Below are 18,935 nucleotides of genomic sequence, written 5' to 3' on the forward strand. Positions count from 1 at the left end.
TTACTTAGACTATTTAATAAGTATTACCAAAATTATTTTCAGAAGCATTCTCTTTTTTTTTTTTTTTTTTTTTTTTTTTTGTTTTAGTTTTTCATTAAGTAAGCTCTATGTCCAATGTGGGGCTTGAATTCATGACCCTAAGATCAAAAGTCACATGCTCTACTCACTGAGCCAGCCAGGTGCCTTGCATTTACTCTTAAATGAGTATGTACACATGTGTATGCATTCACAGACAGTCACATAATACTTCAGTTATCTTCTGTTGATAATACATTATCTATAGTGATTGTTCCAGGGGAAAAAAAAAAATTAGAAAAAAACACTACACTCCAGGATATTTCATAGCTACAGGAATGAGGTAAGCTTACTCAATCTTTCAGATTCTTAGTTTTTTTTTTTTAATCTGTAAAATAGTGATAAAGCCAGTTTACTACTTTCCAGAGTTAATAAAATCTGGTAAGATAATTTATGTTAAAATTCTACATAAAGTGGTACAAACAGATAAGACAGTTCTATCATACTCCTAAACATACACATGTGTACACATACACATAAAATTCAAAAAAAAACTAGCAGTAAGTACCTCATGGGGCTTCATCTCTGAAATTTCCTGACTGCTATTGGAGATCCTTTAATTTCAACAGTAACATGCTTTATCACTAAATATCACCACTTAGAATACTTTATGTAGAGGAATGTTTTGTAAAACTTCTCATTTGGCAGATTCATTGCCCTATTAGTGAAAGGCTATAAAAATTATATTTTCATTCTATATTCTTTTAACTAAGAACTTTAAAAATCAAAATGATTTAATATTTGCAATTTAGCAGGCTCAGTGCCTTTAGTAGGTAGAGATGTCTTGCATACCAGAAGTTCATCTACAATTTGGAAGGTGATCTTTCTCCCAGAATTCTGAAAATGCTGTAAAAACTTTATATGGCACTGAATTGCTTCATTCCAAAACCCAGAGCTTTCTAATATGACCAGCTTAAAGAAATTTCAAGGCTGCAATCTTAGTATTTTAAATGAAATTGGTAAGTTAGATACTTAACTTTAAATTTTCTGATCTGAATAAAAATATGAAGTTTAACAATTCCTTCCTAGACCTACAGTATGCACAAATTAGAAATGAGTGTAGCACTTCCCGCCTCCTCCCCCCAGCTTTCTGTCTCATATGAATCTAAACGAGAAAGCATATTGAATTGATTTAAATTGGATCCCACAGAAGGAAGCTGGCTGAAGACATGGAGGCTAACTCATAGTCTGTGACCAGACTGGTTTGTCTAATGATGTAGTTGTTGTCACAATAAATGACTACATGCACAGATTTCTGTCTAGTTAGACATTTGGCTTGAAATAAACATTCACAGAACTGAATCCAAACATCAAAGTAGGCCAAAAGTTGCCTTAAGCTCTGCCAACCTAGTGCTAATTCAACTAGGAGTAACACGTTTTTTTTGTGGGTTTTTTTTTTTTTTCGTTTCACAACAAATGAGTCTTTCAATCTATTAAACTGAATCTGATGATGATTTTGGGAACATGTATGATGAGAACATTATCCCAGTGCAGTAGGTCTGGAGCCTAATTTTCCTGTCAAATGTCACTTACCTACTTTGGTATCTTAGAAGTGGAACAAATGATCCAAGAACTGAGAGAGGAAATACTTTGGCTGTGTAAATGGATTCAGGAAAAAGGTACATGTTTAACCACTTACTTTTTTTTTGTAATGCCTATTTTACAACTAGGTGTAGAGAGTATTCCTTTGTCTGAAATTAGTTCTAGCTCACCTTCCTAGGTTTCATTAAAAACACAATAAATTTAATGAAAGTAGTACCATACGTAAAAAGAGTTCGCATAGGGCTCCATTTAGTCTGTGTCACATATCTTGGAATGCCGTGCATTTGATTTGCAGATTTTTCATCCCATACGACTAGTAGCACAGAGTTATTTGGATGGAAAATATATAAATACCAAACAAGAGACTTTCCAAATTACTTGGAGACTAAAATAATATACACAGCTAAACAACACTGAATGTATTACTCAGAAGACAATGATATACTGTGTATATCATTGATTTATATTGATATTTGAGGACAAAATAAAATGAAAGTAATTGGTTAAATATGAATATTAATGCCTGGTTAAATAGCACCACACCAATTTTTTTCTAAATTGAGTTTCTTATGATGTTTATATTCTTTTTTGAACTAATAAACTAAGTATTGATTTCAAATGCAGATATGGCTTTATTTAGCAACATGCAAGAATTGCAGGATTTCTTTTTTCCATTCAACTTGTGATATTAACCACAGGACCATACAATATTTGTGGGGTCCAGTGCAAGATGAAAATCTGAGCTCCCTTATCCAAATTAGAAATTTCAATATGGCAACAACAAAAAATGGGGCCCTTATAAGCACAGGGCCCTGTGCAACTACACAGATTACAGACTCATGAAGCCAGCCATGCATGGAACCATCACCAAAACTTCCTACTGACTTTCATTTGTATTACTAATAGAATTGCAAAGACACAAAGGTAGTTTTTACTAAAGCATTATTCCTTGCCAACTTAATCAATGGAAACTTACCCTCCCACTGGGTCCACCCATACCTATTTATCTGACACATCAAAATGACCAGGCTGTAGAAAACATGGCAGCGAGGACAAGAAGTTGGGGAATTAAGACACACATCAACCTCTCCAGTTTCCTGCCTTTGATAGAAACTCACAATAGTGTACTGTTCATAAAATCCTTTTATTCCTTTACTGGAGAGATCTGGCTCACACCATTGGAGACTTGTGAAAAGACGCAACCCTGAGGAAAGTGGTTCAGAAACATTTGCTCTTTTTCAAGATCTTCTCTGCCTACATTGAAAAAGATAATAAATATCTATAATATCTGAATTAAAACTCCTGAACTTCAAACTGCCTTGTTCTTGTATCATTCAAACTCACATAATGCATTCACATAAAATATGAATAAAACTTTTAAAACCATGACAAGATTAAATTAACTGATCTATATACATGAACTTTGTGAAATACCCACGTTCAAATCTTACATCATTATTAGCAATACAGCATACTACTGACATATATGTCAGTAGGGGGTTGGAACATATAGTCTGGGGTCACTACAGAAATTGAGCAAGCAAATTCTTCCTTTAATGTAGTCTATCGGCACACCTCAGTAATAATTATTCCTTTACCTTTCATTTATTTAAGGCAGATTTTTTTCACAGCATTTCAAAGCTTGACAAATCCAGAAGATAATATCAGCATATTTAAATACTTAATTTCATCAAATGCAACTTTATTTGCTAAATAAGGATGTTTTCCATGTCCTTTCATCCAAATTCTCATGATAAGGCCTTTGATAAGATAGTATCATAAATTGATTTTCTACAGCAAATACACATATAAGAAAAATATACTAACTAAAGAAGGGGAAGAAAAGATTTACACTTTATAAGAAATTCTCAAAATTTAGCATCCAAGATAAAAGTCAGGAGATGGATTTTATCTGCCTCGTTTTTGAATTATACTATCATTCCAATTTAAAAGTTCATTTGAGACTTATCTCATGTATTTCTAGTTAAATTAAATATTAGATAAATATTTTAGTAATTTATTTATTCCATACTGGTTTAACCATAAGAATTTGTGGCATATATAGCAATGTCTTTTGATTTCTTAAATGGAAAAGAATCAAAATTGCCTACTTCACTTACTCTTATGCTGTTTTAAATTAACAAAACAAGAACTCAATAAATAAATGAAAATCAGAAAGAAAAAAAATCAGTAATGGCAAACTGAAGCTTAACAATTAACTTGGATAGTCAAAGCCAAGCCACACTGAAATTTTAATAGTTCTCAACGAAAATTATTGTTCCCCTATATCTTTGAAACCTAATCTATCATTTCATCAGTTAGTACACACTTATTATAATGGATCTTTCCTGAGGGCTACTTATTCTTAATGACATAGAAATGAGATATACTTCAATTTAAATTGGCACTCCTCTGAAAAGAATAAGAGAAAGCATGCCGACAAATTTCCACCATCTTAATGTTAAATGTATCAATGGTATGTGAAGAATTGCTTATTAGTGTTATAAAGTCTAGTTCCTGGCAATTTCCAGTGTAATTCACTCAGTTAATAACATTTCTAGTGTTCTCCAAACTTATTAATTACACTATAATGCCTAAATACAAAATTTAGAGTAGTTTAGAGAGTGTTATTTACAATAGTACAAATCAATGTATTCTCTATCAGCCAAAAGTCTAACAATTTTCACACCAGTTTCATATAACAGTCATTTTCTATGAAGAGAGTCTGCCTTTGTTAAAAAAATAAAATCAAAATCTATATCATAATTATAGTTCATAAATAAAAAGATGTGGTTTTCTTCAACTGTTAAAGTATTAAGAAAACAAAAAAAAAATGATATTAATTAAGGATAAAAGGAATTAAACATTTTCAAATATACTAAATTAGTAACTTTAAAATGCTTTTGATTAAAATGAATTATACTTCCCCTAGATTTCTAATTAAGTAAGCTCTAGTTAGAAGATAGTTTCTTATTTAAGAAATTTAAGTGACCTACCACACAGAGCTCATGGCAGCAAACGATTTAGGTAGATTTTAATGTAAGGCAAGCATTACCTGGACAACTGGTATTTGTGGTATTTTTACCTTGAATTAGCTCCCTAATATAATCCTACACAGTTTAGTTTATTACAATTAAGATTATTAAATATTGAATTTCAGTGCAATACAAAAGCTTCAGAGAAACAGCAGTACTTCTACTTTCTTTTATGTAGAGAAACAAGATATGCTACTCTTTTTGCCTATATCTTATTCAAACAGTATTTAATAACTTACCGTGTAAACTCTACTATAGAGTCATATTTTGTAACTGTAAGAATACATTCAAAATTCACTCTGCATCTATCCAAAATTGCTATTGGAAAACTTGCACTGACCTTTCAAAATTATAGTGTCTTTCAGCACAGACAGGTGATTTTCCAGTATCTGTAAGTGACACTAATGATATGATATGCAGTCACTGCAACTAGATGCCAAGGGGAGGCAAAGAGTAAATATTTGCCCTGCTTTTAGAAGTAGTGGAGATAAACACACTAAACAGGGAAATTTGCAGGCACCTGAACTATGTATGTAGGTACCCACAGATTGAACTTCTTCAGAATCATACCAAACATGGTGATAAACCAAAAAAGACAAGATGGATTTGACTTTAAATAATTCTCCATCCTAAGTTAGACACTGTTTTGTCAGCTTGGGCTGCCAAAGGGATGGGTGGCTTAAACAACAGACATTGATCTCTCACAGTTTTGGAAGCTGAGAGGTCCAAGATCAAGGTGCTGAGAGATTTGGTTTTGGGTGAGGGCCCTCTGCCTTTAAAAAAAAATGTTTATTTACTATGAGAGAGAGAGAGAGAGAGAGAGAATGGGGAAAAGGCAGAGAGAGAAGGAGGCAGAGAATTCCAAGGCTCCATGGCGTCAGTGCAGAGCTTGAACCTACAAACCCTGAGATCATGACCTGAGCCGAAATTAAGTCAGACACTTAACTGACTGAGCCACCCAGGCAAGCCAGTGAAAGCCTTCTACTTGACTTTCAGATGGTCTTCTCACTGGGTGCTCACAGGTTCTTTCCTTAGCATATGCACAGGTGGAGGGAGAGGAAGAAAGGGAGCAGGCTCTCTTGTCTCTTCGTCTTCTTATGAGGGTTCCAATCCCATCATGAAAGGACCACTCTCCTGACTTCATCCAAACCTTCCCAAGTCCCCAAGTCCAAATGACCATACGTTAGGGGTTGGAGCTCCAACATATGAATTTTGGGGAAGACATAAACATTCAGTTTGCAACATTCATATTACTTGTAATTTTAAGATACTGGGTGTGGGTGCATAAAAACATATACATGTCAGTGCACCTACAAATATTTGTCTTTAATGCATAGTATTATAATAGATCCTCTTTTAAAGAGTTGAAATTCATTAATAATTTAATTGATTCACTTACTCATTTTCCAATTTCTCACTTAATTTTCGAGGACTTGCTATGTGTTAGAGGAGTGAAATGCACCTTATTCACTTTTATATAATATGATTTAAGACACATGAATATATTATGCAATCAATCCATACCTAGAACGGAATTAATAAGTGTCCTGACTAAAGTTAATTGGACTCAGAATATTGATTATATTTGTGATTTTGTAAAATTTCATGCATTACGACACTATTACTGGCTCTAGTAGGAAAGCTTTTTTGTGTTTTCTACTTTAAACCATAATGTTCACATGGGGCACCCGGGTGGCTCAGTTGGTTAAACATCCAATTTCAGCTCAGGTCATGGTATCATGCATGGTTCATGGGTTCAAGCTCCACATCGGGCTCTGTGCTGACAGCTCAGAGCCTGGAGTCTGCTTTGGATTCTGTCTCCCTCTCTCCCTGACCCTCCCCACCCTCTCAAAAATAAACATTAAAAAGAAAAATTTTAGGGGCGCCTGGGTGGCGCAGTCGGTTAAGCGTCCGACTTCAGCCAGGTCACGATCTCGCGGTCCGTGAGTTCGAGCCCTGCATCAGGCTCTGGGCTGATGGCTCAGAGCCTGGAGCCTGTTTCACATTCTGTGTCTCCCTCTCTCTCTGCCCCTCCCCCGTTCATGCTCTGTCTCTCTCTGTCCCAAAAATAAATAAACGTTGGGAAAAAAAAAATTTAAAAAAAGAAAAATTTTAAATGTAAGTTAACTTATTTACACTATTTTGTTCAATATATTTCTTAAATATCTGTTACATTAAAATGGATTTGTCTAAGTGCAAAGTTATAAAAATTATATTGCTGAATACATTATGAAACCTAAAATATCTAGTGAGCTTTCAGAAAAAGTTCTGAGAATATCGGACATTCATGCCTTTTCTTAATACCTAAATAGATTATCATGACAGATATTTCTATTTTATAACATTCATACCTAAATCCAAATTTCAGAAATATTATATAAACTATTCACCAAAAATATAGTCAAGTATATATTCTTATATATTAATGTATCTTGAAAACGGTTTCAAGAAGTAAATACAATATTGCACAATTTAATTTTCCACTTAGAAACTAATGTTTGGTATGTTAGAAATGACAAGCTATGCCCAGCCTACCATTATGCTCAATATAAACGAAATTTAAATCTTAGGGAAATACTTTAATTTCTTGCTTTATAAATATATTTATTAAATTATTTTTAACTCATTTGGCAAGGTCTTATAATTACCTCTTCAAATGTATACATAATGTGCTTTAATTATAGAGAATGTGATCTGTTTGAGTCTTCCCATTCAACAAATCAAAAGTCTCAATTATATCCACAAAGGTCTTTGTCTTCCCAGTCACGGTTTTTGCTTTTTCACTTTAAGCATGCCTTCTTATAGAAGTTCCATTCTGCATCTTACTCAGAAGTACAGTCTCATTATTTCTGAAGTCCTGTTTTAGACGTCTTAATAAACTACCCTTCCAGTATTACAAAGAGCATGATAGGGTAACAATCGGGCTTCCTTCATGGCATACCTCACACTTACTGGCTGAATGGCTCTCTTTCCAGGTAGATGGCAAGCATTATGAGGTCAGGGCATAGTGTATACTTGGCACATGGCACAGTGCCTGGCTCAATAAACGCTTGCTAAAAGAATGGATTGATCATAGCAATATTCTATTATATAATGTTTTGTGTTTGTTTATTTTTAGGGGTCTTTTTGCTTCCTGCAAATGTATATTCTACTCAAGACTTCTAGGTCAAATACTGTTAATATGCTATAAAGATGCACCACACACAAAAACAGACAAATAGACCAATGAAAAAGAATAGAGAACCAATGGAATAGAATAAAACTGGACCCACAAATGTATGGCCAACTAATCTTTGACAAAGCAGGAAAGAGTATCCAATGGAAAAAAGTCTCTTTAGCAAATGGTGCTGGGACAACTGGACAGCAACATGCAAAAGAATGAAACTAGACCACTTTCTTACACCATATACAAAAACAAACTCAAAATGGTTGACAGACCTAATATAAGACAGGAATCCTTCAAAATCCTAGAGGAGAAAACAGGTAACAACCCCTTTGACCTCAGCCGCAGCAACTTCTTACTAGACATGTCTCTGAACGTAAGGGAAACAAAAGTTGTCAAAAATTTAAGATAATCTGAGTAAATAAGTACTGAATAGAGCTACTGATATAATAATATTCATGATACTTAACTCCACAGAGATAATTATGAGGAGAGCAAATAAAAACACAACCCAATTGCAAGCAAATGCAGATGATAAGCATACTAAGAGAAACAATCCTATGGACAGAAAACATATCACAGTCACCACATGCAGTGTTCAACTAAAGTTTTGTAATTTAGCTACTGTCTTTTAGAAAGTGACATCAGAAGGTGCCCAAAGCTGACAGTGTCAATCTGAATCACAGAAGAGGTATCACCTTTGAGGCAAAGAGAGAAGACCATATATAAAGTTCAGCAAGTAGTCAAGAGCTGGTGACCACTGGTAATATTACATTCATCTATACTGGGAAAATGACATAATGATCAATTTCAGTTCACACTGCAAGTAGGAGCATGAAGTAAGTATGGCATGCATGTAACTTATTTTTACCTACATGTGGGATATCTGCCTGTGAGCTTCTGGATTAGTGTACAAATACATATGTGAAAATGATTAATACTAAGTAATTGCTATCTACACAGCATAGGCAAACTAACAATAATTATAATTCTGCACATGCATCTATTTTTAACATTCTTTAAAATCTGTGCATTTGGTGCTCTCTCTTCTTAGCTTTCGTTTTGTGAATTCAATTTTTTAAAAGGTGATATGCTGGGCAAAGAGAACCTTTGATTAAGGTACATTTTCACTAGGTGTGTACAGACACTTACTTGACCATGTGACTTGAACTACTGATGGGAAGATTTGTCTGTAGTCCTGATTGGCTCAATAGTATTTTTTTGATCACCAAAATATATCATTAAAATCTAAATAGCATTTTGGCAGTCTGTGTTTAATCACATAAGATCAAATGTTTAAAAATAACAAATTTTAGAATATAATCCATAATTCTTCTCAACTACAACTATTATTAATCATATTTAATTTTTTCCTCATAGTTATTAGATATCTTTTGACAACTCCTCTTTAAATTTCTCCCCACTCCCACTGTCTCCCTGGGTTTCATACAGGCCTTCCTATGATTAAAATGCCTACTTAGTTATTGGAACCAAAAAGACAATCGTTGTTTTTACTTTCAAACCTATAGATTGGTTATTTATTAAATAAATATTTATTGAAGACTTACTCTCTATCTAGCACTGCCTAGGCTATACAATAATGAGTATTCCAGACACTAGAGAGGACACATCAGTGAAATTTTGTGCTATTATTGTTGACTCTTCTAATTACCCTCCATTCAGCTAAACCACATACATCCACAAGAAATGAGTATAGTGCATCTATGATCATAAAAGCCTGCTCTCCTCCCACTTCCAATCAGAAGGGAACAACTTTTCAAGGCTACATAAAAATAAGAAGGTCCTGTGATATCCTAAAATGTATCTCCACTGTCATGCATCAAATAATACGTATACTCAAACTTGCTACACAAAACAAGTTGATTTGTTACTAGAACAAATCTCTACTGATAGTTGTGCCCTCTACTGATAGTTGTAGCTTACCTAGCCAGATTGCCTTAGGTTAGCACCTAGATTGTTCTACTGTAGAAGTAGTGCTGCTATGAAACAAACAGTTGAGAAATTCAATATATACTTACAGAAATCACAAATACCTTATTTACTTATGTCCATAATAAAATTTTTACTTATCTTCAGAACGAAAAATGTAAGCAGAAAGACATTCATCAATTTTTCAATCACTTTATTCTACCAGAGACAGTGACCTATGTTTATTTATGATGTATAGAAAAATAATCCAATAGGTGATAGCTAATGTTAACTATGTACCCAAGAAAAAATATTGCCCAGAAATATGAATACAGGCATTCATGGTCACATCTGCCTTTTATATATGATGTTTTAAAGATGTAAGCAGATTTTTTAAAGCTTTCTTGAAAAGGTCATTATAAAATAATTATAATACTAAGTTCAAGATTGTAATTTAGTCTTATAAATCTACCTCATTATTGATCGGCTCAAATCTTCTGAAGTTAAAGAAAATCAATGTTTAATAACCTTTAGCTTGATACTGACATTTACTCATATATTAAAAAAAATAATTTTATTTACTGATACAGAACAGTCTTCATATTATATCTTTTAAAGGAAGGTACAACACAATTTGCAATATGTTATCATTTGTGTGAAAAGGGAATAAGAAAAATATATCTATATATGTGTAATTATATAAAAGTATATTATAGAGTGTCTCAGAAAGGATATCCAAGAAAATAGTAACATTATCATTTCTAGAAACCAAAATTGGGTGGCTGAAAGACAGGGGTGAGGGGAGGACTGTCAAAGAGTGAGTTTTCTTTTGTACCTTTGAGTTTTCAACTTTTTTTTTTTTTTTTTTTAATTTTAGAGGAAGAGAGAGTGAGTGAGCTGAGTAGAGACAATCTTATGCAGGTTCCCTGCTCATTGCAGAGCCTAATGGGGGGCTCAATCCCAGGACTTTGGGATCATGCCTTGAGCCTCAATCAAGAGTCAGATGCTCAACTGACTAAATCACTGAGGCACCCTGAATTTTGAATAATTTGAATGCCTTAACTATTTATTTTTTTAATTTAAATTTAAATTTTATTTATTTTTATTTTTTAGAAAGTACCTTTTTTTAATTTTTTCATGTTTATTTATATCTGAGAGAGAGGGAGAGACAGAGCACAAGGTGGGGAGGGGCAGAGAGAGATAGAGATACAGAATCTGAAGCAGGCTCCAGGCTCTGAGCTGTCAGCACAGAGCCCTAAGTGGGGCTCGAACTCACAAACTGCAAAATCATGACCTGAGCCAAAGTCGGACATTTAACCAACTGAGCCACCCAGGTGCCCCTGAAATTGAAATTTTAAAAAATCTACTGACACATAATGTATACGTATGTATATGTGTGTATGTGTGTGTATCCTTATAAAATGTTTCCAATAATCAATATATTATTATAAAGTAATTGCATACTTCTCCCAAAGTACTAGGCAGTTGTTTTCTTTTTTTTTTTTTTTTTTTTTTTTTAATTTTTTTTTTTTCAACGTTTATTTATTTTTGGGACAGAGAGAGACAGAGCATGAACGGGGGAGGGGCAGAGAGAGAGGGAGACACAGAATCGGAAACAGGCTCCAGGCTCTGAGCCATCCGCCCAGAGCCCGACGCGGGGCTCGAACTCACGGACCGCGAGATCGTGACCTGGCTGAAGTCGGACGCTTAACCGACTGCGCCACCCAGGCGCCCCTAGGCAGTTGTTTTCTAAAACAATAACATCAAAAAGCCTCCTCAAAATAAAATACATGTATATTTTAAAAGAAAATTTAATTGCATTTTCATCATAAATATTATAGTATAAAAAGTAATATTGAGTCAGGGAGAAATATTATTCACATCTGAAGAAAACTAAATTTACTAGCAATTCATAACTCCACTTCTCTCTTTTTCTTGGTTACCTATGTATCTCCATCATTTCACTACATATAAATTAATCTGTCAATGAATAACACTTTTAAGATAAGTGTCTGTGTTTCATTTATCCTCTCCTACCATTTTTTTTTTCTTATTTAAATTCGAGCTAACACATATGGTAAAATTGGTGTCAAGTACAGAATTTAGTAATTCATCACTTACATATATCACCCAGTGCTCATCACAAGTGCCCTTCTTAATCCCAATGTAGCCCCTCTTTTTTTTTCATATACGAAATTTATTGTCAAATTGGTTTCCATACAACACCCAGTGCTCATCCCAAAAGGTGCCCTCCTCAATACCCATCACCCACCCTCCCCTCCCTCCCACCCCCCATCAACCCTCAGTTTGTTCTCAGTTTTAAACGGTCTCTTATGCTTTGGCTCTCTCCCACTCTAACCTCTCTTTTTTTTTTTCCTTCCTCTCCCCCATGGGTTTCTGTTAAGTTTCTCAGGATCCACATAAGAGTGAAAACATATGGTATCTGTCTTTCTCTGTATGGCTTATTTCACTTAGCATCACACTTTCCAGTTCCATCCACATTGCTACAAAAGGCCATATTTCATTCTTTGTCATTGCCACGTAGTACTCCATTGTGTATATAAACCACAATTTCTTTATCCATTCATCAGTTGAATGTAGCCCTTCTTAATCCCTTGTCCTCCTCCCTCCATCAACCCTCTGCTTATTCTCTATTGTTAATTTTTCCTAGCATTTTCTTGCTAGTTGATGTCTATCATTTAAACAGCAATTTGGAGGAACAGAAAAGTTTATATATTTTTCATTTCTTTGTCCCTGTCCACTAGCTGTCTTAATAATCAAATTCTTGATATGCTGTATAAGTCACCTAATCATGTGAATTATTAGCTCCTCAGTTCAATTATAATCATAAAGTTTCCTTCTGAATCAATTTTCACATATTAAAACATTTATCTTCAGAAATGTTTTGGTGTCAAAAATTACAATCAAAGACTTTTCATCACCATGTTCATTTATACATTGTCTGAGCTTCTTTATGAAGTATTTTAAACTCTAACAACTTTGGAAATATATTATTTGTCATTGTTCCCCATTTTTAAGTGTGTGACATCACTCTTCCTAGAGGGCTTAAATCAAATCTCAAACTATAATCTCTGATGTTGTAGTTACTTGTTGATTGCATTTTATTGCCAAATGTATATTAAACTAATTATTTTAAAAATACTGTGGCTATGGCTTGTACAAATTAGTCCTTTTTCATAGTGTATTTTCTTCTAATTATGTATTTCAATGTGTTTTAATATTTTTATTCTGTGGCTGAAACAAAGAAGCTGATATTTTATTAGTCTCTCAAAAAAATCTCATCTCACTCTTTCTGGGTCTCTCTTCCTTTCCCTCTCTCTCCCTCTGTCTTTCTCTTTGTGTGACTACACACACACACACACACACACACACACACACACACACAGGAACTCTGAGGAACTTTTATATTAATGATGAGTATGCAATAAATGTGAGAGTGTGTAACACCACTGATCTATAAGGCAATGTATGTGTGAGTGTGTAATATCCCTGATCTATAAGGCATCTACTGAATGAACTTTGATGATTCTCTAGAAGTAATGAATTTGTACCACCTATTCACAAACTTTCATGATCACCCCCTTTTGAAGCAAAGCCTATATTTTAAAAATACCTTGCAGACTGTGAGTGCAGTTTAGGGTCACATAATAGGAGCTAAAAGCTAATTGTCCCACCACCCATAATGTAAACAGGAGACAAAGGTTTCAGGATTATGATAGTCTAGTCAAAAAGTGCTGACAGACTTCAACAGATATAAACAACAGTTAAACACTTTTGCTTTTACATGGGACAGTAGTTTTCTGATAAATCTCTATACTTTTGGGTGTTTCAAGTTACAGGATAGTGTATAAAAATGTCTTTTGTATTTATCTACATTACTTAACAGTATCTATTTGTAATAGATACCTGTTTTACATCATTTTAGTGGAGAATCAATTTGTCATTCCATTCCATTTCTAATGCAGTAGTCCAACCCAACCCAGAATGCATTATTGATATGGAAATGAATGTAATTAGCAGCGTAAATGATCTGTTATTTATGATACAAGTTAAAGCAGTAAATCACCATTGGTTCACTATCATTACTATGCAAATAGAAGGCAGTTAATGGTCCATGTGTTAAAAACAAGCCACTTGCTTGCTCATTTGCAAATGAAAGGCAAGGGTGAGGGTTTAAGGTAGAAATGACAGTTTATCATATTGTCAGTCCTGGTGCATGGACCTAAGAAAACCAACACACAAATAGTTGCACTAGTTTTAAAATCTACCCCCTTTCCATGAGCACTGGGTGTTACATGTAAGTGATGAATCACTGGGTTCTATCCTGAAACCAACACTACACTGTATGCTAACTAATTTGAATTTAAATATATATATATATATATATATATATATATTTTTTTTTTTTAAGGTATCCAGTCTCTCCACTGCTTATTTGGCCTTAAGCCTTCAAATTTATCTTTAGTTTCTTCTAATTTGGACAATAAGTATTGGAATAATTGTGAGTGCTTGTAATTGTTTTGCAGTGTATGGATACTTTTTATGTCAGCTGGGAAAAACACCACAAAAACTTCTATTATGAAATAAAATATCATTGATCATATAATTCACTTCATTTTGCAACAAATATATTTCATTCTCTTGTAAGTAGGTAAACTAGCAATGATTTGAGGACCCAGAGACTAAAAGAAATATTAGTGAGCCTTATTGGAAATTATGCAGTATACCTATAAGAAATTGTCCTTTCTTGCTTGGTCCCTCTTGTTTAATTTTTCAGGGAATGTCAGCTTGTGTGTGGGGGGGGCACTGGGTGCATAAGCTACAAGCTAATGTTTGCCTAGTGAAATGGGAACAAAAGTAGGATGCATGAAAAACTACAGGAGAAAGAGGGACTGAGGGCAATAGCAAATTCTACAAGCTTCATTTGTATGGGTCTGATAATTTTTAAACTACTTGGAAGTCATTTATAACATAAATACAGAACTTAGAACAATAATGCCTTTATGTTGGAAATGCATATAGTAGATAGGATTTCAATCTTACTTAGATAAATCAGCTCTATCTTTGCAACAGTATAAAAATAACTGACAAATCTCTTGTGGAATCTTTATTTTTCATTAAGCTATGGGCTCAAGAATGACTTACAAACTGGGCAAAGTTTTTTAATAAAGGAAATAATATATTTATATACAATATATTTATATCACTTAAATATATAATATGTATTTAACTTAATATATAAATATTTATATATTTAAACATAATTTTTTAATTTATTTTAATTATTAATTTTATTTATTAATTTAATTTTTAATTTAATTTAATTTAATTTTTTTTTTAAAAATTACTTATACACAGTAATTAGACCTGTCTCTTAATTCATGTTTTTAGGAATCAAGTTATCTTTTATAAACACTATATTTTTCTTCCTTTAACTCCAAGGAAATAGCTAGATCATTGGGTTCCCTTAACTCACTGGTTTCCAAAGATAACTCCCTTCTTGGTATTTGCCTTTAAAAACTTTAAAACCATTGAGGAGATTAAACCAGAGGGAGGGTGAAAGGATTTAGGGTGAAGCCCACACATTAGTATCAAGAAGAGAAGAGACAAAAAAAAAAAAAAAAATACACTAAATCTGGGAGAAGGGAAGTCTCAGGCAATATAGACAGAGTAGCCCAAGTCCCCCTCCCAGGCAGCACTTTTAGGAAATGGCCTAGGTACAGGGGACTATCTGCTTATTCCCCAATTTATGAAAGTCCTAGCAACCAAGAGATGGCACAAACAAATTAGGATAATTCAAAGAAAGTTAATATAAAAATAATTCATTTATAAAGTTGTTAGCAGTACAGGGGAATAACAAAGAATAGTGTGGGAATGAGAGGAGCTCCTCTGTGCTGGCATCAGCCCCAGGCCAAACAAAACTAAACCAAAGAAGAGAAATATACAGAGCAAGGAAAGTCTCACAGAGTTGGCTTCCTTTGTTGAAGAACACAGATAAAGATCTCACAGGGAGGAAACCAAGGAAACAAATACCCAGCCTCTCTATCCTTTATCACTCTGATTTCCTACTGTAGGTTCCCAAACGGATTAGTGGATAAACTTAAAAAAAAACCCAGAAAGTAGAGGAGTCCATGAATAATTATCCACCCACATCAGCCTTCCACTGAGTGGAAATGCAAAGCCAGAATTGTTTAAGTTGTGGAGCCTTACATCTTCCGAGGATCCCATAGGCTTGGGTAGGTGAGCATATAGAAATGATGGTCACGTTCTAAAAAAGTAATCGTCCTCTCCCAAAATTGTATAGGACATTTGCCAACATTTACTAAGCTCTTAATCTGCCCCATGCATTATAATAAACACTTTATAAGAATTATCATCCTTCTCCTTTATAGTATTTTCAGACAGGTCCTTTTATTATTCTCATTTTATAGAATAGGAAACTGAGGCACAGAGGGATAATTATCTTGTTAAAGAACACAAGATAAAATTACGGTAGTTAAATTCAAATCTGCATGGGTCTGGTTCTGGAGCCTGTTCGCCATATTTAATACTTTCTAATATTTGACTAAAATACACTGACAAATTCCCAGTTGTGGAATGTAATTAAAACAAAATATGAAAATTGTAAATCAATTTAAAACTATTAAGTATAATTTGAGTTAGCAGGTTCTTATAACTAATGACATTAATAGTTTAATAATATTAATAATAATATCTATCATAACTTGTCTTTGACTCTGTACCATTAATTTGGAGGGGAAGCAAAAGAATGGAATTCATTCACTCATAGAATTGCACCATTGCTCTAAAAAGAGATAAAGAGGAAGGAACCATTTGGGTAAATATACTCATTGGGCAGATTAAATCATCTGCTTTGCTAAAATCTAACAGGTTAAATATATATTTAATGCACTTCCACTAAAAGGAAACTTAATGATTTTGAGGACGTGAAAGGAATTCCACTGAAATATTAAAAACATACTTCTAAGATTCAGTAATTCATAGAAAGCCTTTCTGAAGAACTGTTTTATTCTGTTTTGTTTTGTGTCGCATTTTGACTTAATATCAAATGTTTCAGAAATTTAATTTATAATGAAAACAAAAGTAAATAAGGAGGTAGATGAATGGATGGATGAACAGACAGAGAGACAGGCAGATAGACAGATAAGGCTGTTGTTGAGTGAAGGCAGCTATTTGTTCCATATTACATAAATTTATCTCGAGTGGCTACATGGTTACTCGCCTCAAAGAAAGTCATGCCTATGAAGAAAGTAGATTCATGCCTGGTACTTATTATGTATCTTGGCTTTAAACATTATTTTTTTTCTTATATTAATACTTGTGTCTAATACACAGATATAGGATGTGTTTTACCTAAGGGAGAACTGCATTTGCAAAAACTGTGTACATGACATATAACTAGTAGCCATATTTTTAAAATCTATACTTTGTATACATTTAATTGTATTTAGGCCAGAATAGCTTCTTTTTGTTTTTACATAAGACCTACAAATAAAGAGAAATTACTCAAAATGAAGAATCACCTTCTAAAGCCAATTATGTCTCTTTGTAGGTTTTATTTACTTTGTATGCCTTCTATATACAAAAATTTTCACTTTATGTCATTAATACAAAAAAATCAAAGCATTTTATTTTCTTATAAACACAAATCATATATGTTAGAATTATTATTTTTGGTCATCAGGATCATAAGTGCCATAAAAATGCTGATGCTTAGTAAATAGGATTAATTAGCTATTAATCCTGTTATGTGCATTTTGAGATCCCATCCAACAATCTTATTTAGTGTGAGGCAGCTAAGACAATGACTAACAGAGTAGTTCCTAAAAGGGTTTAATCTTATCTTGACAAAGCAAGAGGGGAAAGGCAGGGAGGGAGCAAGGTGAATAGAAACAGAGATCTCTGAGACACAAAGATTAAGAGACAGGGGCAGAGAGAGAAAGGCAGAAAAATAAGGAGACAGAGATTGAAATTGAGGCACTGATTAATGACCTTCTGTCTCCAACTCTGGTCATGTCAGTATAAATGATAAAAGATGTGGTTGCCTGCCCACATTGCCTTTGCTTGGGAGGAACTGTGGGCTTAATTGCTTCTCATACCTTGATGATGTCATCTGGATTTATGGATGTAAATTTATATGTTAATGGCTCCCTTTTTGAAAGACCTCTCCCCAGAACTCCAGGCTTATATATCCAGCTGTGTACTTAACATTTCAGGATGTCAGGTAGCATATTAAGCATAACATGACAAGGTAAACTCCTGATCTCATGGTCTACACTTCACCCAAACAGCAAATGTCACAATCTCCTTCATCTCACCTCAGTTGATGGCAATCCTATCCTACCACCTCCTCAGATAAAAACTCTTGAAATTATCTTGTATTCCTCTTTTGCTTTGAAATCCTGCACCCTGTTTCTCAGTAACCCTCCAGATTCTCTACCTTTAAGGTGTATCCAGAATCCCACTCCTCATTTCCATTGCAACTACTCTCAACAAGGTCAACACAATCTCTCACCTGGAGTATTGCCCTTGACCTCCTTCAGTCTATTCTCAACCAAAGAGCCAGAGTATGGAAAGTATGTCAAATCAGGTCACCCAACTTTTCAGAACTGAACAATAACTTTTCATATGCCTAAAAATTAAATCCATAGTCTATTACATGCCTTCCTACCCCTGCTGTCTCCATAACCCCACCTCTAATGACGTTTGCATTTTTAAAAATAAGTTTATTTTCAGAGAGAGAGTGCACACAAGCAGGATAAGGGGAAAGAGAAAGGGAGAGAAAGAAAGATCCCAAGCAGGCTCTGCATTGCCAACACATAGCCCGACATGGGGCACAATCTCATGGGCCGTGAGATCACAACCTGAGCTGAAATCAAGAGCCAGATGCTTAACTGACTGAGCCACCCAGGCACCCCATTGCTTGCATATTCTTACCCACCATACACACAGTTCTTACTACCTCCTTTAACAGCCAACACAGGGCCTTTGCACTTGCTGTTCTACTAGCCTGCACCAAGATTTACCATCTTCTTTACTTCCCTCTGATCTTTGCTCAAATGCTACTTTTTCAGCAAGTCTTTCCCTGACGACCTTATGTAAAATTACAATTTCAATGTTCCAACATTCGTTGCTTTTTTTAATTTATT

General features: G+C 34.1%; 1 protein-coding gene across 6 annotated transcripts in view; it reads right to left on the minus strand.

Annotated features, from left to right (window-relative positions):
- ERBB4 (erb-b2 receptor tyrosine kinase 4) overlaps positions 1-18,935 on the minus strand; it is a 1,154,402-nt gene that overhangs the window by 1,030,394 nt on the left and 105,073 nt on the right. The window lies entirely within an intron of this gene.

The sequence above is a fragment of the Puma concolor genome, chromosome C1 (assembly GCF_028749965.1).
Source record: "Puma concolor isolate L17-30 chromosome C1, mPumCon1.1.hap2, whole genome shotgun sequence".
Taxonomy (NCBI): Eukaryota; Metazoa; Chordata; class Mammalia; order Carnivora; family Felidae; genus Puma; species Puma concolor.